Source organism: Phyllobates terribilis, unplaced genomic scaffold (assembly GCF_046119375.1).
Source record: "Phyllobates terribilis strain yellow unplaced genomic scaffold, ASM4611937v1 Scaffold_57__1_contigs__length_8443340, whole genome shotgun sequence".
Taxonomy (NCBI): domain Eukaryota; kingdom Metazoa; phylum Chordata; class Amphibia; order Anura; family Dendrobatidae; genus Phyllobates; species Phyllobates terribilis.
In genome coordinates, this window is record NW_027362817.1 from 1,232,276 (window position 1) to 1,255,567 (window position 23,292).

Consider the following 23,292-nt stretch of genomic DNA (forward strand, 5'->3'; position numbering starts at 1 on the left):
ACAATATTCATTGATTTTTGCCATGGAAAAACGTCCAGAAATGTTTGAAGCTCCTGACTGAATGAAAGGAGCTGGCATCTCACTCTCTTTGAATATTCTTTATCATGCTAAGAGGAGCAGGAAAAAGCAAAAAATTTCAGAATTGCACCTTGCAATGCGGAGAAATTACTGTTTGTGCATTCACATTATTCATTGATTGTTGCCATTGAAGAACATCATGTTATTCATATACCAGAAATGTTTGAAGCTACTGACTGAATGAAAAGAGCTGGCATCTCACTCTCTTTGAATCTTCTTTATCATGCTAATAGGAGCAGGAAAAAGCAAAAAATTTCAGAATTGCACCTTGCAATGCGGAGAAATTACTGTTTGTGCATTCACATTATTCATTGATTTTTGCCATTGAATACAATCATTTTATTCATATACCAGAAATGTTTGAAGCTACTGACTGAATGAAAGGAGCTGACATCTCACTCTCTTTGAATCTTCTTTATCATGCTAAGAGGAGCAGGAAAAAGCAAAAAATTTCAGAATTGCAAATTGCAATGCAGAGAAATTACTGTTTGTGCATTCACATTATTCAATGATTTTTGCCTTTGAAAAACATCATGTTATTCATATACCCGAAATGTTTGAAGCTACTGACTGAATGAAAAGAGCTGGCATCTCATTCTCTTTGAATCTTCTTTATCATGCTAAGAGGAGCAGGAAAAAGCAAAAAATTTCAGAATTGCACTTGCAATGCGGAGAAATTACTGTTTGTGCATTTACAATATTCATTGATTTTTGCCAATGAAAAACGTCCAGAAATGTTTGAAGCTGCAGACTGAATGAAAAGAGCTGGCATCTCACTCTCTTTGAATCTTCTTTATCATGCTAAGAGGAGCAGGAAAAAGCAAAAAATTTCAGAATTGCACCTTGCAATGCGGAGAAATTACTGTTTGTGCATTCACATTATTCATTGATTGTTGCCATTGAAAAACATCATGTTATTCATAAACCAGAAATGTTTGAAGCTACTGACTGAATGAAAATAGCTGGCATCTCACTCTCTTTGAATCTTCTTTATCATGATAAGAGGAGCAGGAAAAAGCAAAAAATTTCAGAATTGCACCTTGCAATGCGGAGAAATTACTGTTTGTGCATTCACATTATTCATTGATTTTTGCCATTGAAAAACATCATGTTATTCATATACCAGAAATGTTTGAAGCTACTGACTGAATGAAAAGAGCTGGCATCTCACTCTCTTTGAATCTTCTTTATCATGCTAACAGGAGCAGGAAAAAGCAAAAAATTTCAGAATTGCACCTTGCAATGCGGAGAAATCACTGTTTGTGCATTTACAATATTCATTGATTTTTGCCATTGAAAAACGTCCAGAAATGTTTGAAGCTACTAACTGAATGAAAAGAGCTGGCAACTCACTCTCTTTGAATCTTCTTTATCATGCTAAAAGGAGCAGGAAAAAGCAAAAAAATTCAGAATTGCACCTTGCAATGCGGAGAAATTACTGTTTGTGCATTTACAATATTCATTGATTTTTGCCATTGAAAAACGTCCAGAAATGTTTGAAGCTACTGACTGAATGAAAGGAGCTGGCATCTCACTCTTTTTGAATCTTCTTTATCATGCTAAGAGGAGCAGGAAAAAGCAAAAAATTTCAGAATTGCACCTTGCAATGTGGAGAAATTACTGTTTGTGCATTCACATTATTCATTGATTGTTGCCTTTGAACAACATCATGTTATTAATATACCAGAAATGTTTGAAGCTACTGACTGAATGAAAAGAGCTGGCATCTCACTCTCTTTGAATCTTCTTTATCATGCTAAGAGGAGCAGGAAAAAGCAAGAAATTTCAGAATTGCACCTTGCAATGCGGAGAAATTACTGTTTGTGCATTCACATTATTCTTTGATTTTTGCCATTGAAAACAATCATGTTATTCATATACCAGAAATGTTTGAAGCTACTGACTGAATGAAAGGAGCTGGCATCTCACTCTCGTTGAATCTTCATTATCATGCTAAGAGGAGCAGGAAAAAGCAAAAAAATTCAGAATTGCACCTTGCAATGCAGAGAAATTACTGTTTGTGCATTCACATTATTCATTGATTTTTGACTTTGAAAAACATCATGTTATTCTTATACCCGAAATGTTTGAAGCTACTGACTGAATGAAAGGAGCTGGCATCTCACTCTCTTTGAATCTTCTTTATCATGCTAAGAGGAGCAGGAAAAAGCAAAAAATTTCAGAATTGCACCTTGCAATGCGGAGAAATTACTGTTTGTGCATTCACATTATTCATTGATTTTTGCCATTGAAAAACATCATGTTATTCATATACCAGAAATGTTTGAAGCTACTGACTGAAGGAAAAGAGCTGGCATCTCACTCTCTTTGAATCTTCTTTATCATGCTAAGAGGAGCAGGAAAAAGCAAAAAATTTCAGAATTGCACCTTGCAATGCGGAGAAATTCCTGTTTGTGCATTCACATTATTCATTGATTTTTGCCATTGAAAAACATCATGTTATTCATATACCAGAAATGTTTGAAGCTACTGACTGAATGAAAAGAGCTGGCATCTCACTATCTTTGAGTCTTTTTTATCATGCTAAGAGGAGCAGGAAAAAGAAAAAAATTTCAGAATTGCACCTTGCTATGCGGAGAAATTACTGTTTGTGCATATACAATATTCATTGATTTTTGCCATTGAAAAACGTCCAGAAATGTTTGAAGCTACTCACTGAATGAAAAGAGCTGGCATCTCACTCTCTTTGAATCTTCTTTATCATGCTAAGAGGAGCAGGAAAAAGCAAAAAATTTCAGAATTGCACCTTGCAATGCGGAGAAATTACTGTTTGTGCATTCACATTATTCATTGATTTTTGCCATTGAAAAACATCATGTTATTCATATACCAGAAATGTTTGAAGCTACTGACTGAATGAAAGGAGCTGGCATCTCACTCTCTATGAATCTTTTTTATCATGCTAAAAGCAGCAGGAAAAAGCAAAAAATTTCAGAATTGCACCTTGTAATGCGGAGAAATTACTGTTTGTGCATTTTCAATATTCACTGATTTTTGCCATTGAAAAACGTCCAGAAATGTTTGAAGCTACTGACTGAATGAAAGGAGCTGGCATCTCACTCTCTTTGAATATTCTTTATCATGCTAAGAGGAGCAGGAAAAAGCAAAAAATTTCAGAATTGCACCTTGCAATGCGGAGAAATTACTGTTTGTGCATTCAAATTATTCATTGATTTTTGCCATTTAAAACAATCATGTTATTCATATACTAGAAATGTTTGAAGCTACTGACTGAATGAAAGGAGCTGGCATCTCACTCTCTTTGAATCTTCTTTATCATGCTAAGAGGAGCAGGAAAAAGCAAAAAATTTCAGAATTGCAACTTGCAATGCGGAGAAATTACTGTTTGTGCATTCACATTATTCATTGATTTTTGCCATTGAAAAACATCATGTTATTCATATACCAGAAATGTTTGAAGCTACTGACTGAATGAAAAGAGCTGGCATCTCAATCTCTTTGAATCTTCTTTATCATACTAAGAGGAGCAGGAAAAAGCAAAAAATTTCAGAATTGCACCTTGCAATGCGGAGAAATTACTGTTTGTGCATTTACAATATTCATTGATTTTTGCGATTGAAAAACGTCCAGAAATGTTTGAAGCTACTGATTGAATGAAAGGAGCTGGCATCTCACTCTCTTTGAATCTTCTTTATCATGCTAAGAGGAGCAGGAAAAAGCAAAAAATTCCAGAATTGCACCTTGCAATGCGGAGAAATTACTGTTTGTGCATTAACATTATTCATTGATTTTTGCCATTGAAAAACATCATGTTATTCATATACCAGAAATGTTTGAAGCTACTGACTGAAGGAAAAGAGCTGGCATCTCACTCTCTTTGAATCTTCTTTATCATGCTAAGAGGAGCAGGAAAAAGCAAAAAATTTCAGAATTGCAGCTTGCAATGCGGAGAAATTCCTGTTTGTGCATTCACATTATTCATTGATTTTTGCCATTGAAAAACATCATGTTATTCATATACCAGAAATGTTTGAAGCTACTGACTGAATGAAAAGAGCTGGCATCTCACTCTCTTTGAATCTTCTTTATCATGCTAAGAGGAGCAGGAAAAAGCAAAAAATTTCAGAATTGCACTTGCAATGCGGAGAAATTACTGTTTGTGCATTTACAATATTCATTGATTTTTGCCAATGAAAAACGTCCAGAAATGTTTGAAGCTACTGACTGAATGAAAGGAGCTGGCATTTCACTCTCTTTGAATCTTCTTTATCATGCTAAGAGGAGCAGGAAAAAGCAAAAAATTTCAGAAGTGCACCTTGCAATGCGGAGAAATTACTGTTTGTGCATTCACATTATTCATTGATTTTTGCCATTGAAAAACATCATGTTATTCATATACCAGAAATGTTTGAAGCTACTGACTGAATGAAAGGAGCTGGCATCTCACTCTCTTTGAATCTTCTTTATCATGCTAAGAGGAGCAGGTAAAAGCAAAAAATTTCAGAATTGCACCTTGCATTGCGGAGAAATTACTGTTTGTGCATTTACAATATTCATTGATTTTTGGGATTGAAAAACGTCCAGAAATGTTTGAAGCTACTGACTGAATGAAAGGAGCTGGCATTTCACTCTCTTTGAATCTTCTTTATCATGCTAAGAGGAGCAGGAAAAAGCAAAAAATTTCAGAAGTGCACCTTGCAATGCGGAGAAATTACTGTTTGTGCATTCACATTATTCATTGATTTTTGCCATTGAAAAACATCATGTTATTCATATACCAGAAATGTTTGAAGCTACTGACTGAATGAAAGGAGCTGGCATCTCACTCTCTTTGAATCTTCTTTATCATGCTAAGAGGAGCAGGAAAAAGCAAAAAATTTCAGAATTGCACCTTGCTATGCGGAGAAATTACTGTTTGTGCATTTACAATATTCATTGATTTTTGCCATTGAAAAACGTCCAGAAATGTTTGAAGCTACTGACTGAATGAAAAGAGCTGGCATCTCACTCTCTTTGAATCTTCTTTATCATGCTAAGAGGAGCAGGAAAAAGCAAAAAATTTCAGAATTGCACCTTGCAATGCGGAGAAATTACTGTTTGTGCATTCACATTATTCATTGATTGTTGCCATTGAAGAACATCATGTTATTCATATACCAGAAATGTTTGAAGCTACTGACTGAATGAAAAGAGCTGGCATCTCACTCTCTTTGAATCTTCTTTATCATGCTAATAGGAGCAGGAAAAAGCAAAAAATTTCAGAATTGCACCTTGCAATGCGGAGAAATTACTGTTTGTGCATTCACATTATTCATTGATTTTTGCCATTGAAAACAATCATGTTATTTATATACCAGAAATGTTTGAAGCTACTGACTGAATGAAAGGAGCTGGCATCTCACTCTCTTTGAATGTTCTTTATCATGCTAAGAGGAGCAGGAAAAAGCAAAAAATTTCAGAATTGCACCTTGCAATGCGGAGAAATTACTGTTTGTGCATTCACATTATTCATTGATTGTTGCCATTGAAGAACATCATGTTATTCATATACCAGAAATGTTTGAAGCTACTGACTGAATGAATGAAAAGAGCTGGCATCTCACTCTCTTTGAATCTTCTTTATCATGCTAATAGGAGCAGGAAAAAGCAAAAAATTTCAGAATTGCACCTTGCAATGCGGAGAAATTACTGTTTGTGCATTCACATTATTCATTGATTTTTGCCATTGAAAACAATCATGTTATTCATATACCAGAAATGTTTGAAGCTACTGACTGAATGAAAGGAGCTGACATCTCACTCTCTTTGAATCTTCTTTATCATGCTAAGAGGAGCAGGAAAAAGCAAAAAATTTCAGAATTGCAAATTGCAATGCAGAGAAATTACTGTTTGTGCATTCACATTATTCATTGATTTTTGCCTTTGAAAAACATCATGTTATTCATATACCCGAAATGTTTGAAGCTACTGACTGAATGAAAAGAGCTGGCATCTCATTCTCTTTGAATCTTCTTTATCATGCTAAGAGGAGCAGGAAAAAGCAAAAAATTTCAGAATTGCACTTGCAATGCGGAGAAATTACTGTTTGTGCATTTACAATATTCATTGATTTTTGCCAATGAAAAACGTCCAGAAATGTTTGAAGCTACTGACTGAATGAAAGGAGCTGGCATTTCACTCTCTTTGAATCTTCTTTATCATGCTAAGAGGAGCAGGAAAAAGCAAAAAATTTCAGAAGTGCACCTTGCAATGCGGAGAAATTACTGTTTGTGCATTCACATTATTCATTGATTTTTGCCATTGAAAAACATCATGTTATTCATATACCAGAAATGTTTGAAGCTACTGACTGAATGAAAGGAGCTGGCATCTCACTCTCTTTGAATCTTCTTTATCATGCTAAGAGGAGCAGGAAAAAGCAAAAAATTTCAGAATTGCACCTTGCATTGCGGAGAAATTACTGTTTGTGCATTTACAATATTCATTGATTTTTGCGATTGAAAAACGTCCAGAAATGTTTGAAGCTACTGATTGAATGAAAGGAGCTGGCATCTCACTCTCTTTGAATCTTCTTTATCATGCTAAGAGGAGCAGGAAAAAGCAAAAAATTCCAGAATTGCACCTTGCAATGCGGAGAAATTACTGTTTGTGCATTAACATTATTCATTGATTTTTGCCATTGAAAAACATCATGTTATTCATATACCAGAAATGTTTGAAGCTACTGACTGAAGGAAAAGAGCTGGCATCTCACTCTCTTTGAATCTTCTTTATCATGCTAAGAGGAGCAGGAAAAAGCAAAAAATTTCAGAATTGCAGCTTGCAATGCGGAGAAATTCCTGTTTGTGCATTCACATTATTCATTGATTTTTGCCATTGAAAAACATCATGTTATTCATATACCAGAAATGTTTGAAGCTACTGACTGAATGAAAAGAGCTGGCATCTCACTCTCTTTGAATCTTCTTTATCATGCTAAGAGGAGCAGGAAAAAGCAAAAAATTTCAGAATTGCACTTGCAATGCGGAGAAATTACTGTTTGTGCATTTACAATATTCATTGATTTTTGCCAATGAAAAACGTCCAGAAATGTTTGAAGCTACTGACTGAATGAAAGGAGCTGGCATTTCACTCTCTTTGAATCTTCTTTATCATGCTAAGAGGAGCAGGAAAAAGCAAAAAATTTCAGAAGTGCACCTTGCAATGCGGAGAAATTACTGTTTGTGCATTCACATTATTCATTGATTTTTGCCATTGAAAAACATCATGTTATTCATATACCAGAAATGTTTGAAGCTACTGACTGAATGAAAGGAGCTGGCATCTCACTCTCTTTGAATCTTCTTTATCATGCTAAGAGGAGCAGGTAAAAGCAAAAAATTTCAGAATTGCACCTTGCATTGCGGAGAAATTACTGTTTGTGCATTTACAATATTCATTGATTTTTGCCATTGAAAAACGTCCAGAAATGTTTGAAGCTACTGACTGAATGAAAGGAGCTGGCATTTCACTCTCTTTGAATCTTCTTTATCATGCTAAGAGGAGCAGGAAAAAGCAAAAAATTTCAGAAGTGCACCTTGCAATGCGGAGAAATTACTGTTTGTGCATTCACATTATTCATTGATTTTTGCCATTGAAAAACATCATGTTATTCATATACCAGAAATGTTTGAAGCTACTGACTGAATGAAAGGAGCTGGCATCTCACTCTCTTTGAATCTTCTTTATCATGCTAAGAGGAGCAGGAAAAAGCAAAAAATTTCAGAATTGCACCTTGCTATGCGGAGAAATTACTGTTTGTGCATTTACAATATTCATTGATTTTTGCCATTGAAAAACGTCCAGAAATGTTTGAAGCTACTGACTGAATGAAAAGAGCTGGCATCTCACTCTCTTTGAATCTTCTTTATCATGCTAAGAGGAGCAGGAAAAAGCAAAAAATTTCAGAATTGCACCTTGCAATGCGGAGAAATTACTGTTTGTGCATTCACATTATTCATTGATTGTTGCCATTGAAGAACATCATGTTATTCATATACCAGAAATGTTTGAAGCTACTGACTGAATGAAAAGAGCTGGCATCTCACTCTCTTTGAATCTTCTTTATCATGCTAATAGGAGCAGGAAAAAGCAAAAAATTTCAGAATTGCACCTTGCAATGCGGAGAAATTACTGTTTGTGCATTCACATTATTCATTGATTTTTGCCATTGAAAACAATCATGTTATTTATATACCAGAAATGTTTGAAGCTACTGACTGAATGAAAGGAGCTGGCATCTCACTCTCTTTGAATGTTCTTTATCATGCTAAGAGGAGCAGGAAAAAGCAAAAAATTTCAGAATTGCACCTTGCAATGCGGAGAAATTACTGTTTGTGCATTCACATTATTCATTGATTGTTGCCATTGAAGAACATCATGTTATTCATATACCAGAAATGTTTGAAGCTACTGACTGAATGAATGAAAAGAGCTGGCATCTCACTCTCTTTGAATCTTCTTTATCATGCTAATAGGAGCAGGAAAAAGCAAAAAATTTCAGAATTGCACCTTGCAATGCGGAGAAATTACTGTTTGTGCATTCACATTATTCATTGATTTTTGCCATTGAAAACAATCATGTTATTCATATACCAGAAATGTTTGAAGCTACTGACTGAATGAAAGGAGCTGACATCTCACTCTCTTTGAATCTTCTTTATCATGCTAAGAGGAGCAGGAAAAAGCAAAAAATTTCAGAATTGCAAATTGCAATGCAGAGAAATTACTGTTTGTGCATTCACATTATTCATTGATTTTTGCCTTTGAAAAACATCATGTTATTCATATACCCGAAATGTTTGAAGCTACTGACTGAATGAAAAGAGCTGGCATCTCATTCTCTTTGAATCTACTTTATCATGCTAAGAGGAGCAGGAAAAAGCAAAAAATTTCAGAATTGCACTTGCAATGCGGAGAAATTACTGTTTGTGCATTTACAATATTCATTGATTTTTGCCAATGAAAAACGTCCAGAAATGTTTGAAGCTACTGACTGAATGAAAGGAGCTGGCATTTCACTCTCTTTGAATCTTCTTTATCATGCTAAGAGGAGCAGGAAAAAGCAAAAAATTTCAGAAGTGCACCTTGCAATGCGGAGAAATTACTGTTTGTGCATTCACATTATTCATTGATTTTTGCCATTGAAAAACATCATGTTATTCATATACCAGAAATGTTTGAAGCTACTGACTGAATGAAAGGAGCTGGCATCTCACTCTCTTTGAATCTTCTTTATCATGCTAAGAGGAGCAGGAAAAAGCAAAAAATTTCAGAATTGCACCTTGCATTGCGGAGAAATTACTGTTTGTGCATTTACAATATTCATTGATTTTTGCCATTGAAAAACGTCCAGAAATGTTTGAAGCTCCTGAGTGAATGAAAGGAGCTGGCATCTCACTCTCTTTGAATATTCTTTATCATGCTAAGAGGAGCAGGAAAAAGCAAAAAATTTCAGAATTGCACCTTGCAATGCGGAGAAATTACTGTTTGTGCATTCACATTATTCATTGATTGTTGCCATTGAAGAACATCATGTTATTCATATACCAGAAATGTTTGAAGCTACTGACTGAATGAAAAGAGCTGGCATCTCACTCTCTTTGAATCTTCTTTATCATGCTAATAGGAGCAGGAAAAAGCAAAAAATGTCAGAATTGCACCTTGCAATGCGGAGAAATTACTGTTTGTGCATTCACATTATTCATTGATTTTTGCCATTGAAAACAATCATGTTATTCATATACCAGAAATGTTTGAAGCTACTGACTGAATGAAAGGAGCTGGCATCTCACTCTCTTTGAATCTTCTTTATCATGCTAAGAGGAGCAGGAAAAAGCAAAAAATTTCAGAATTGCACCTTGCAATGCGGAGAAATTACTGTTTGTGCATTCACATTATTCATTGATTGTTGCCATTGAAGAACATCATGTTATTCATATACCAGAAATGTTTGAAGCTACTGACTGAATGAAAAGAGCTGGCATCTCACTCTCTTTGAATCTTCTTTATCATGCTAATAGGAGCAGGAAAAAGCAAAAAATTTCAGAATTGCACCTTGCAATGCGGAGAAATTACAGTTTGTGCATTCACATTATTCATTGATTTTTGCCATTGAAAACAATCATGTTATTCATATACCAGAAATGTTTGAAGCTACTGACTGAATGAAAGGAGCTGGCATCTCACTCTCTTTGAATCTTCTTTATCATGCTAAGAGGAGCAGGAAAAAGCAAAAAATTTCAGAATTGCACCTTGCAATGCAGAGAAATTACTGTTTGTGCATTCACATTATTCATTGATTTTTGCCTTTGAAAAACATCATGTTATTCATATACCCGAAATGTTTGAAGCTACTGACTGAATGAAAAGAGCTGGCATCTCATTCTCTTTGATTCTTCTTTATCATGCTAAGAGGAACAGGAAAAAGCAAAAAATTTCAGAATTGCACTTGCAATGCGGAGAAATTACTGTTTGTGCATTTACAATATTCATTGATTTTTGCAAATGAAAAACGTCCAGAAATGTTTGAAGGTACTGACTGAATGAAAAGAGCTGGCATCTCACTCTCTTTGAATCTTCTTTATCATGCTAAGAGGAGCAGGAAAAAGCAAAAAATTTCAGAATTGCACCTTGCAATGCGGAGAAATTACTGTTTGTGCATTCACATTATTCATTGATTTTTGCCATTGAAAAACATCATGTTATTCATATACCAGAAATGTTTGAAGCTACTGACTGAAGAAAAAGAGCTGGCATCTCACTCTCTTTGAATCTTCTTTATCATGCTAAGAGGAGCAGGAAAAAGCAAAAAATTTCAGAATTGCACCTTGCAATGCGGAGAAATTCCTGTTTGTGCATTCACATTATTCATTGATTTTTGCCATTGAAAAACATCATGTTATTCATATACCAGAAATGTTTGAAGCTACTGACTGAATGAAAAGAGCTGGCATCTCACTCTCTTTGAATCTTCTTTATCATGCTAAGAGGAGCAGGAAAAAGCAAAAAATTTCACAATTGCACTTGCAATGCGAAGAAATTACTGTTTGTGCATTTACAATATTCATTGATTTTTGCCAATGAAAAACGTCCAGAAATGTTTGAAGCTACTGACTGAATGAAAGGAGCTGGCATTTCACTCTCTTTGAATCTTCTTTATCATGCTAAGAGGAGCAGGAAAAAGCAAAAAATTTCAGAAGTGCACCTTGCAATGCGGAGAAATTACTGTTTGTGCATTCACATTATTCATTGATTTTTGCCATTGAAAAACATCATGTTAATCATATACCAGAAATGTTTGAAGCTACTGACTGAATGAAAGGAGCTGGCATCTCACTCTCTTTGAATCTTCTTTATCATGCTAAGAGGAGCAGGAAAAAGCAAAAAATTTCAGAATTGCACCTTGCATTGCGGAGAAATTACTGTTTCTGCATTTACAATATTCATTGATTTTTGCCATTGAAAAACGTCCAGAAATGTTTGAAGCTGCTGACTGAATGAAAGGAGCTGGCATCTCACTCTCTTTGAATCTTCTTTATCATGCTAAGAGGAGCAGGAAAAAGCAAAAAATTTCAGAATTGCACCTTGCAATGCAGAGAAATTACTGTTTGTGCATTCACATTATTCATTGATTGTTGCCATTGAAGAACATCATGTTATTCATATAACAGAAATGTTTGAAGCTACTGACTGAATGAAAAGAGCTGGCATCTCACTCTCTTTGAATCTTCTTTATCATGCTAATAGGAGCAGGAAAAAGCAAAAAATTTCAGAATTGCACCTTGCAATGCGGAGAAATAACTGATTGTGCATTCACATTATTCATTGATTTTTGCCTTTGAAAAACATCATGTTATTCATATACCCGAAATGTTTGAAGCTACTGACTGAATGAAAAGAGCTGGCATCTCACTCTCTTTGAATCTTCTTTATCATGCTAATAGGAGCAGGAAAAAGCAAAAAATTTCAGAATTGCACCTTGCTATGCGGAGAAATTACTGTTTGTGCATTTACAATATTCATTGATTTTTGCCATTGAAAAACGTCCAGAAATGTTTGAAGCTACTGACTGAATGAAAAGAGCTGGCATCTCACTCTCTTTGATTCTTCTTTATCATGCTAAGTGGAGCAGGAAAAAGCAAAAAATTTCAGAATTGCACCTTGCAATGCGGACAAATAACTGTTTGTGCATTCACATTATTCATTGATTTTTGCCATTGAAAAACATCATGTTATTCATATACCAGAAATGTTTGAAGCTACTGACTGAATGAAAAGAGCTGGCATCTCAATCTCTTTGAATCTTCTTTATCATGCTAAGAGGAGCAGGAAAAAGCAAAAAATTTCAGAATTGCACCTTGCAATGCGGAGAAATTACTGTTTGTGCATTTACAATATTCATTGATTTTTGCCATTGAAAAACGTCCAGAAATGTTTGAAGCTACTGACTGAATGAAAGGAGCTGGCATCTCACTCTCTTTGAATCTTCTTTATCCTGCTAAGAGGAGCAGGAAAAAGCAAAAAATTTCAGAATTGCACCTTGCAATGCGGAGAAATTACTGTTTGTGCATTCACATTATTCATTGATTTTTGCCATTGAAAAACATCATGTTATTCATATACCAGAAATGTTAGGAGCTACTGACTGAAGGAAAAGAGCTGGCATCTCACTCTCTTTGAATCTTCTTTATCATGCTAAGAGGAGCAGGAAAAAGCAAAAAATTTCAGAAATGAACTTTGCAATGCAGAGAAATTCCTGTTTGTGCATTCAAATTATTCATTGATTTTTGCCATTGAAAAACATCATGTTATTCATATACCAGAAATGTTTGAAGCTACTGACTGAATGAAAAGGAGCTGGCATCTCACTCTCTTTGAATCTTCTTTATCATGCTAAGAGGAGCAGGAAAAAGCAAAAAATTTCACAATTGCACTTGCAATGCGGAGAAATTACTGTTTGTGCATTTACAATATTCATTGATTTTTGCCAATGAAAAACGTCCAGAAATGTTTGAAGCTACTGACTGAATGAAAGGAGCTGGCATTTCACTCTCTTTGAATCTTCTTTATCATGCTAAGAGGAGCAGGAAAAAGCAAAAAATTTCAGAAGTGCACCTTGCAATGCGGAGAAATTACTGTTTGTGCATTCACATTATTCATTGATTTTTGCCATTGAAAAACATCATGTTATTCATATACCAGAAATGTTTGAAGCTACTGACTGAATGAAAGGAGCTGGCATCTCACTCTTTTTGAATTTTCTTTATCATGCTAAGAGGAGCAGGAAAAAGCAAATAATTTCAGAATTGCACCTTGCATTGCGGAGAAATTACTGTTTGTGCATTTACAATATTCATTGATTTTTGCCATTGAAAAACGTCCAGAAATGTTTGAAGCTACTGACTGAATGAAAGGAGCTGGCATCTCACTCTCTTTGAATGTTCTTTATCATGCTAAGAAAAGCAGGAAAAAGCAAAGAATTTCAGAATTGCACCTTGCAATGCGGAGAAATTACTGTTTGTGCATTCACATTATTCATTGATTTTTGCCATTGAAAAACATCATGTTATTCATATACCAGAAATGTTTGAAGTTACTGACTGAATGAAAAGAGCTGGCATCTCACTCTCTTTGAATCTTCTTTATCATGCTAAGAGGAGCAGGAAAAAGCAAAAAATTTCAGAATTGCACCTTGCAATGCGGAGAAATTACTGTTTGTGCATTCACATTATTCATTGATTTTTGCCATTGAAAAACATCATGTTATTCATATACCAGAAATGTTTGAAGCTACTGACTGAATGAAAAGAGCTGGCATCTCACTCTCTTTGAATTTTCTTTATCATGCTAAGAGGAGCAGGAGAAAGCAAAAAATTTCAGAATTGCACCTTGCAATGCGGAGAAATTACTGTTTGTGCATTTAAAATATTCATTGATTTTTGCCATTGAAAAACGTCCAGAAATGTTTGAAGCTACTGACTGAATAAAAGGAGCTGGCATTTCACTCTCTTTGAATCTTCTTTATCATGCTAAGAGGAGCAGGAAAAAGCAAAAAATTTCAGAAGTGCACCTTGCATTGCGGAGAAATTACTGTTTGTGCATTCACATTATTCATTGATTTTTGCCATTGAAAAACATCATGTTATTCATATACCAGAAATGTTTGAAGCTACTGACTGAATGAAAAGAGCTGGCATCTCACTCTCTTTGAATCTTCTTTATCATGCTAAGAGGAGCAGGAAAAAGCAAAAAATTTCAGAATTGCACCTTGCAATGCGGAGAAATTACTGTTTGTGCATTCACATTATTCATTGATTTTTGCCAATGAAAAACGTCCAGAAATGTTTGAAGCTACTGACTGAATGAAAGGAGCTGGCATCTCACTCTCTTTGAATCTTCTTTATCATGCTAAGAGGAGCAGTAAAATGAAAAAAAATTTCAGAATTGCACCTTGCAATGCGGAGAAGTTACTGTTTGTGCATTCACATTATTCATTGATTTTTGCCATTGAAAAACGTCCAGAAATGTTTGAAGCTACTGACTGAATGAAAGGAGCTGGCATCTCACTCTCTTTGAATCTTCTTTATCATGCTAAGAGGAGCAGGAAAAAGCAAAAAATTTCAGAATTGCACCTTGCAATGCGGAGAAATTACTGTTTGTGCATTTACAATATTCATTGATTTTTGCCATTGAAAAACGTCCAGAAATGTTTGAAGCTACTGACTGAATGAAAGGAGCTGGCATCTCACTCTCTTTGAATCTTCTTTATCATGCTAAGAGGAGCAGGAAAATCAAAAAATTTCAGAATTGCACCTTGCAATGCGAAGAAATTACTGTTTGTGCATTCACATTATTCAATTTGCACAAAAAAGCTCCAGAGAGGTGTGGGCTGGAATGAAGCTAGTGACTGGGTTTAAGGCAAGGTCGGAGCAGGGGGGTGGTGGACTCAGAATGGCTAATGAAATGAATGAGTTCTTCAATAGTTTCAGCAATAAAGGTGCGGTAGCAGCAGGGAAGGGGAAGGAGTCCGGGGAACAACTAGCTAAATTAACAGGGTGTGAAATAGATAATTTCTCGGTCTCCAAAAATGACGTGAGGGACCAGTTTAGTAAGCTGGCCATTGGCAAAGCAGCAGGGCCTGACGGTCTCAGTCCACGTGTCCTCAGAGTGTGTGCAAATGAGTTTTGTACTGTCTTCCAGCATCTCTTTAACCAGAGCTTACAATCAAAGAGAGTACCAGTGCTCTGGAAGACTTCCTGCCTGGTGCCGGTTCCCAAGACTACCTTCCCGGCTTCCCCGGGGGACTATAGACCGGTGGCCTTAACATCGCATTCGATGAAGTCCTTGGAGAGAATAGTACTTGCTCACTTGTGTCCGAGGGTGATGGCGCATACTGATGCTCTTCAGTTTGCGTACCGGCAGGGACTGGGGGTGGACGATGCTGTAGCGTCTCTGCTACAAACAGTACATTCCTTTTTGGACAATGATGGAACCACAGTGCGTGCTTTGTTCTTTGATTTCTCTAGTGCGTTCAACACATTACAGCCACCCTTACTGCGTGGAAAGTTGATTAAAATGGCGGTGGATGAGGGACTTGTGAATTGGATAATTGACTACCAGTCGGATAGGCCACAGTTTGTTAGGTGGAGGACGGCTACATCAGATAGTGTACTGAGCAGTGTCAGAGCCCCGCAGGGAACAGTGCTGTCACCATTCCAATTTACATTGTACACAGCTGACTTTCAGTATAAATCAGACCGTTGTCACCTCCAGAAGAACTCGGATGACTCTGTGATAGTTGGCGGTATTGGGAAGGACCAGGATGAAGAGGAATATAGAAGGGTGGTTGTGGACTTTGTAGTATGGTGCCAGGCTAACCATATAGAACTAAATGTTAAGAAAACCAGGGAGTTGGTGATGAGCCATGGAAGGTGCAAGAAGGTATGCCTACCTGTTACCATTGACGGTCAGGATGTGGAGATGGTGGACAGTTTCAAATATTTGGGGGTTTACCTGGAGAGCAAGCTAGACTGGAAGTGCCACATGGAGAAGGTCTACAAGAAGGGGATGAGTAGATTGTACTTCCTAAGGAAGTTAAGGTCTTTTAATGTGTGTGGCAAAATGCTTGAGGTGTTCTACCAATCCATTGTGGCTAGTGCCACCTTTGCGGCAATAATTTGCTGGGGTAACAGTGTGCGTGTTGCTGACGCCAACAAGCTCAACAAACTTATAAAGAAGGCTAGCGCGACGGTGGGCCTACAGCTTGGGACTTTTGAAGATGTGGTAGAGGATAGGATTAAGAAGAAGTGCAGAGCTATAATGGGCAACAACACACACCCGCTTTATGAACTGTTTGCGAAACAGAAGAGCACATTCAGCAATTGCCTAATACAACTAAGGTGTAAAAAGGAAAAATACAGGAGATCGTTTGTTCCAACAGCTATGGGGGTGTTTAACAAATGTCTGAAAAGCAATGTCTAAAGCATTCCAAATGTTATGTTATCATATGTGTCATGTCGAGATCTGTGTTCTGCTGCTGTGATACCGCAATTTCCTCCGGGATAAAATAAAGTATATCTTATTTTATCTTATCTTATCTTATTCATTGATTTTTGCCATTGAAAAACATCATGTTATTCATATACCAGAAATGTTTGAAGCTACTGACTGAATGAAAAGAGCTGGCATCTCACTCTCTTTGAATCTTCTTTATCATGCTAAGAGGAGCAGGAAAAAGCAAAAAAATTTCAGAATTGCATCTTGCAATGCGGAAAAATTACTGTTTGTGCATTTACAATATTCATTGATTTTTGCCATTGAAAAACGTCCAGAATTGTTTGAAGCTACTGACTGAATGAAGGAGCTGGCATCTCACTCTCTTTGAATCTTCTTTATCATGCTAAGAGGAGCAGGAAAAAGCAAAAAATTTCAGAATTGCACCTTGCAATGCGGAGAAATTACTGTTTGTGCATTCACATTATTCATTGATTTTTGCCATTGAAAAACATCATGTTATTCATATACCAGAAATGTTTGAAGCTACTGACTGAATGAAAGGAGCTGGCATCTCACTCTCTTTGAATCTTCTTTATCATGCTAAGAGGAGCAGGAAAAAGCAAAAAATTTCAGAATTGCACCTTGCAATGCGGAGAAATTACTGTTTGTGCATTTACAATAATCATTGATTTTTGCCATTGAAAAACGTCCAGAAATGTTTGAAGCTACTGACTGAATGAAAGGAGCTGGCATCTCACTCTCTTTGAATGTTCTTTATCATGCTAAGAAGAGCAGGAAAAAGCAAAGAATTTCAGAATTGCACCTTGCAATGCGGAGAAATTACTGTTTGTGCATTCACATTATTCATTGATTTTTGCCATTGAAAAACATCATGTTATTCATATACCAGAAATGTTTGAAGCTACTGACTGAATGAAAAGAGCTGGCATCTCACTCTCTTTGAATCTTCTTTATCATGCTAAGAGGAGCAGGAAAAAGCAAAAAATTTCAGAATTGCACCTTGCAATGCGGAGAAATTAGTGTTTGTGCATTCACATTATTCATTGATTTTTGCCATTGAAAAACATCATGTTATTCATATACCAGAAATGTTTGAAGCTACTGACTGAATGAAAAGAGCTGGCATCTCACTCTCTTTGAATTTTCTTTATCATGCTAAGAGGAGCAGGAGAAAGCAAAAAATTTCAGAATTGCACCTTGCAATGCGGAGAAATTACTGTTTGTGCATTTACAATATTCATTGATTTTTGCCATTGAAAAACGTCCAGAAATGTTTGAAGCTACTGACTGAATAAAAGGAGCTGGCATTTCACTCTCTTTGAATCTTCTTTATCATGCTAAGAGGAGCAGGAAAAAGCAAATAATTTCAGAAGTGCACCTTGCAATGCGGAGAAATTACTGTTTGTGCATTCACATTATTCATTGATTTTTGCCATTGAAAAACATCATGTTATTCATATACCAGAAATGTTAGGAGCTACTGACTGAAGGAAAAGAGCTGGCATCTCACTCTCTTTGAATCTTCTTTATCATGCTAAGAGGAGCAGGAAAAAGCAAAAAATTTCAGAATTGAACTTTGCAATGCAGAGAAATTCCTGTTTGTGCATTCACATTATTCATTGATTTTTGCCATTGAAAAACATCATGTTATTCATATACCAGAAATGTTTGAAGCTACTGACTGAATGAAAAGAGCTGGCATCTCACTCTCTTTGAATCTTCTTTATCATGCTAAGAGGAGCAGGAAAAAGCAAAAAATTTCACAATTGCACTTGCAATGCGGAGAAATTACTGTTTGTGCATTTACAATATTCATTGATTTTTGCCAATGAAAAACGTCCAGAAATGTTTGAAGCTACTGACTGAATGAAAGGAGCTGGCATCTCACTCTCTTTGAATTTTCTTTATCATGCTAAGAGGAGCAGGAAAAAGCAAAATATTTCAGAATTGCACCTTGCATTGCGGAGAAATTACTGTTTGTGCATTTACAATATTCATTGATTTTTGCCATTGAAAAACGTCCAGAAATGTTTGAAGCTACTGACTGAATGAAAGGAGCTGGCATCTCACTCTCTTTGTATATTCTTTATCATGCTAAGAGGAGCAGGAAAAAGCAAAAAATTTCAGAATTGCACCTTGCAATGCGGAGAAATTACTGTTTGTGCATTCACATTATTCATTGATTGTTGCCATTGAAGAACATCATGTTATTCATATAACAGAAATGTTTGAAGCTACTGACTGAATGAAAAGAGCTGGCATCTCACTCTCTTTGAATCTTCTTTATCATGCTAAGAGGAGCAGGAAAAAGCAAAAAATTTCAGAATTGCACCTTGCAATGCGGAGAAATTACTGTTTGTGCATTCACATTATTCATTGATTTTTGCCATTGAAAAACATCATGTTATTCATATACCAGAAATGTTTGAAGCTACTGACTGAATGAAAAGAGCTGGCATCTCACTCTCTTTGAATCTTCTTTATCATGCTAAGAGGAGCAGGAAAAAGCAAAAAATTTCAGAATTGCACCTTGCAATGCGGAGAAATTACTGTTTGTGCATTCACATTATTCATTGATTTTTGCCATTGAAAAACGTCCAGAAATGTTTGAAGCTACTGACTGAATGAAAGGAGCTGGCATCTCACTCTCTTTGAATCTTCTTTATCATGCTAAGAGGAGCAGTAAAATGAAAAAAAATTTCAGAATTGCACCTTGCAATGCGGAGAAGTTACTGTTTGTGCATGCACATTATTCATTGATTTTTGCCATTGAAAAACGTCCAGAAATGTTTGAAGCTACTGACTGAATGAAAGGAGCTGGCATCTCACTCTCTTTGAATCTTCTTTATCATGCTAAGAGGAGCAGGAAAAAGCAAAAAATTTCAGAATTGCACCTTGCAATGCGGAGAAATTACTGTTTGTGCATTTACAATATTCATTGATTTTTGCCATTGAAAAACGTCCAGAAATGTTTGAAGCTACTGACTGAATGAAAGGAGCTGGCATCTCACTCTCTTTGAATCTTCTTTATCATGCTAAGAGGAGCAGGAAAAAGCAAAAAATTTCAGAATTGCACCTTGCAATGCGGAGAAATTACTGTTTGTGCATTCACATTATTCATTGATTTTTGCCATTGAAAACCATCATGTTATTCATATACCAGAAATGTTTGAAGCTACTGACTGAATGAAAGGAGCTGGCATCTCACTCTCTTTGAATCTTCTTTATCATGCTAAGAGGAGCAGGAAAATCAAAAAATTTCAGAATTGCACCTTGCAATGCGAAGAAATTACTGTTTGTGCATTCACATTATTCAATTTGCACAAAAAAGCTCCAGAGAGGTGTGGGCTGGAATGAAGCTAGTGACTGGGTTTAAGGCAAGGTCGGAGCAGGGGGGTGGTGGACTCAGAATGGCTAATGAAATGAATGAGTTCTTCAATAGTTTCAGCAATAAAGGTGCGGTAGCAGCAGGGAAGGGGAAGGAGTCCGGGGAACAACTAGCTAAATTAACAGGGTGTGAAATAGATAATTTCTCGGTCTCCAAAAATGACGTGAGGGACCAGTTTAGTAAGCTGGCCATTGGCAAAGCAGCAGGGCCTGACGGTCTCAGTCCACGTGTCCTCAGAGTGTGTGCAAATGAGTTTTGTACTGTCTTCCAGCATCTCTTTAACCAGAGCTTACAATCAAAGAGAGTACCAGTGCTCTGGAAGACTTCCTGCCTGGTGCCGGTTCCCAAGACTACCTTCCCGGCTTCCCCGGGGGACTATAGACCGGTGGCCTTAACATCGCATTCGATGAAGTCCTTGGAGAGAATAGTACTTGCTCACTTGTGTCCGAGGGTGATGGCGCATACTGATGCTCTTCAGTTTGCGTACCGGCAGGGACTGGGGGTGGACGATGCTGTAGCGTCTCTGCTACAAACAGTACATTCCTTTTTGGACAATGATGGAACCACAGTGCGTGCTTTGTTCTTTGATTTCTCTAGTGCGTTCAACACATTACAGCCACCCTTACTGCGTGGAAAGTTGATTAAAATGGCGGTGGATGAGGGACTTGTGAATTGGATAATTGACTACCTGTCGGATAGGCCACAGTTTGTTAGGTGGAGGACGGCTACATCAGATAGTGTACTGAGCAGTGTCAGAGCCCCGCAGGGAACAGTGCTGTCGCCATTCCAATTTACATTGTACACAGCTGACTTTCAGTATAAATCAGACCGTTGTCACCTCCAGAAGAACTCGGATGACTCTGTGATAGTTGGCGGTATTGGGAAGGACCAGGATGAAGAGGAATATAGAAGGGTGGTTGTGGACTTTGTAGTATGGTGCCAGGCTAACCATATAGAACTAAATGTTAAGAAAACCAGGGAGTTGGTGATGAGCCATGGAAGGTGCAAGAAGGTATGCCTACCTGTTACCATTGACGGTCAGGATGTGGAGATGGTGGACAGTTTCAAATATTTGGGGGTTTACCTGGAGAGCAAGCTAGACTGGAAGTGCCACATGGAGAAGGTCTACAAGAAGGGGATGAGTAGATTGTACTTCCTAAGGAAGTTAAGGTCTTTTAATGTGTGTGGCAAAATGCTTGAGGTGTTCTACCAATCCATTGTGGCTAGTGCCACCTTTGCGGCAATAATTTGCTGGGGTAACAGTGTGAGTGTTGCTGACGCCAACAAGCTCAACAAACTTATAAAGAAGGCTAGCGCGACGGTGGGCCTACAGCTTGGGACTTTTGAAGATGTGGTATAGGATAGGATTAAGAAGAAGTGCAGAGCTATAATGGGCAACAACACACACCCGCTTTATGAACTGTTTGCGAAACAGAAGAGCACATTCAGCAATTGCCTAATACAACTAAGGTGTAAAAAGGAAAAATACAGGAGATCGTTTGTTCCAACAGCTATGGGGGTGTTTAACAAATGTCTGAAAAGCAATGTCTAAAGCATTCCAAATGTTATGTTATCATATGTGTCATGTCGAGATCTGTGTTCTGCTGCTGTGATACCGCAATTTCCTCCGGGATAAAATAAAGTATATCTTATTTTATCTTATCTTATCTTATTCATTGATTTTTGCCATTGAAAAACATCATGTTATTCATATACCAGAAATGTTTGAAGCTACTGACTGAATGAAAAGAGCTGGCATCTCACTCTCTTTGAATCTTCTTTATCATGCTAAGAGGAGCAGGAAAAAGCAAAAAAATTTCAGAATTGCATCTTGCAATGCGGAAAAATTACTGTTTGTGCATTTACAATATTCATTGATTTTTGCCATTGAAAAACGTCCAGAATTGCTTGAAGCTACTGACTGAATGAAGGAGCTGGCATCTCACTCTCTTTGAATCTTCTTTATCATGCTAAGAGGAGCAGGAAAAAGCAAAAAATTTCAGAATTGCACCTTGCAATGCGGAGAAATTACTGTTTGTGCATTCACATTATTCATTGATTTTTGCCATTGAAAAACATCATGTTATTCATATACCAGAAATGTTTGAAGCTACTGACTGAATGAAAGGAGCTGGCATCTCACTCTCTTTGAATCTTCTTTATCATGCTAAGAGGAGCAGGAAAAAGCAAAAAATTTCAGAATTGCACCTTGCAATGCGGAGAAATTACTGTTTGTGCATTTACAATAATCATTGATTTTTGCCATTGAAAAACGTCCAGAAATGTTTGAAGCTACTGACTGAATGAAAGGAGCTGGCATCTCACTCTCTTTGAATGTTCTTTATCATGCTAAGAAGAGCAGGAAAAAGCAAAGAATTTCAGAATTGCACCTTGCAATGCGGAGAAATTACTGTTTGTGCATTCACATTATTCATTGATTTTTGCCATTGAAAAACATCATGTTATTCATATACCAGAAATGTTTGAAGCTACTGACTGAATGAAAAGAGCTGGCATCTCACTCTCTTTGAATCTTCTTTATCATGCTAAGAGGAGCAGGAAAAAGCAAAAAATTTCAGAATTGCACCTTGCAATGCGGAGAAATTACTGTTTGTGCATTCACATTATTCATTGATTTTTGCCATTGAAAAACATCATGTTATTCATATACCAGAAATGTTTGAAGCTACTGACTGAATGAAAAGAGCTGGCATCTCACTCTCTTTGAATTTTCTTTATCATGCTAAGAGGAGCAGGAGAAAGCAAAAAATTTCAGAATTGCACCTTGCAATGCGGAGAAATTACTGTTTGTGCATTTACAATATTCATTGATTTTTGCCATTGAAAAACGTCCAGAAATGTTTGAAGCTACTGACTGAATAAAAGGAGCTGGCATTTCACTCTCTTTGAATCTTCTTTATCATGCTAAGAGGAGCAGGAAAAAGCAAAAAATTTCAGAAGTGCACCTTGCAATGCGGAGAAATTACTGTTTGTGCATTCACATTATTCATTGATTTTTGCCATTGAAAAACATCATGTTATTCATATACCAGAAATGTTTGAAGCTACTGACTGAATGAAAGGAGCTGGCATCTCACTCTCTTTGAATCTTCTTTATCATGCTAAGAGGAGCAGGAAAAAGCAAAAAATTTCAGAATTGCACCTTGCAATGCGGAGAAATTACTGTTTGTGCATTCACATTATTCATTGATTTTTGCCAATGAAAAACGTCCAGAAGTGTTTGAAGCTACTGACTGAATGAAAGGAGCTGGCATCTCACTCTCTTT